Genomic DNA, 1,523 nt, shown 5'->3' with positions numbered 1-1,523 from the left:
GAAAGTAACATCGCGTGGAAGGTTTAACGTTTCTGAACAGGGAAAGGTGTAGAATAGTATTTGATATATACGTATATAGCAGAAATGAAACGTATATTTTAGAACTATGATTGTTAATAATTTTTTAACGAAGGACGAGCGACGGGAATGGTCAATGACCTTGACCTTCTTGAGGGTCAAGGTCAAGGTCAAGGTCACTCGGAAGTCATTTGAGGTCGACTGTGTAAAGCGAAACATTTACCCAGTAGGTTTCACTACTGTTAAAAATAACGCTTAATATCTCAAAAACTATAAGAGTCCTCCACCTAGTTGTTAAGGCAAAGTTGCTCAGAATCATGACCTTGACAATATATGTCAAGGTCAAGGTCATCGGAGCTGGCTCTTCTATAGTGCATAATTACCGAAAGCTTTTTACCTTTACTATCCGTAATGCGTACAGAAGAAATTGAATGTTCAGAAGAAAATAAAACTATTGTTGAATGCGAAACAACATCTATTTCAGACACATCAGATGTTGCCGACAGCCTACATATAGATACAAATAAGATAGTGAATAATGTTAAAAAGAAGATAAAAACTAAAATAAACTGCGTCCAATGTATTGCAATATTAGAAGATGAAAAAACAATACAAATACTCGAATGTGTTGTCGAATTTGCTGAAAAGCACTTTTATTTTTTCCATGAAACAAAGATCAAACAGAAGCTTATAAAAATAATAAGTCAAGAGACATTATTTATAGTAAATTTCCACTGTACTGATGTACAAAATATTGTACTTGATATGCTTGCACATTATTTTATTTTAGAATGGTGTAATATAATAAATAAAATCTTGAATAGGCAAATAAAAGACGACTCAAGTAACATATTTATGTATCACAGCGCATATATGATGTCATTAAAATATCGTAGGAAGACAGGTAAAACCTATTATAATTATAATTTATAAACAATTAAAAAATTAAGAAAATTATTTATTTATAAACAATTTACACAAATTATTATAGCATGTACTAAATATAATTTCAATATATATTTTTGTTGCAGTGTATTCTGGAAAAACATCAGAAAGAAACACCAATATACTATAAATTATATTAATATATATTAATATATAATAAATGTATAAAATATAATAAAATAAAGGTTAAGAATGAAACAATATGTTATAATATTTTTTTAGGTAATAACCGTAAAGTCGCTCTCTCGTTCACTCGCACAGTTGCTCTCTCGTTCACTCGCACAGTCGCTTTCTCACTCACTTGAACAATCGCTCTCAATCGCTCTCTCGTTCACTCGCACAGTCGCTCTCTCGCTCACTCGCACAGTCGCTCTCTCGCTCACTCGCACAGTCGCTTTCTCACTCACTCACTTACACACTAGAAAGATTAGTTCCCGTCCGTGAGCCCTGTCACTCAGTGAGGGCGCTGCAAACCGTGGTACATCGAGAATAATGGGAGTTTGTAACCCCTGGGATACCTCTGATATAAGGAGTGAGATAATCAAAGAAAATGGTTTTAA

Source organism: Cyphomyrmex costatus, unplaced genomic scaffold (genome assembly GCF_001594065.2).
Source record: "Cyphomyrmex costatus isolate MS0001 unplaced genomic scaffold, Ccosl1.0 scaffold188, whole genome shotgun sequence".
Lineage (NCBI taxonomy): Eukaryota > Metazoa > Arthropoda > Insecta > Hymenoptera > Formicidae > Cyphomyrmex > Cyphomyrmex costatus.
Note: the sequence above shows the minus strand (reverse complement) of the source record.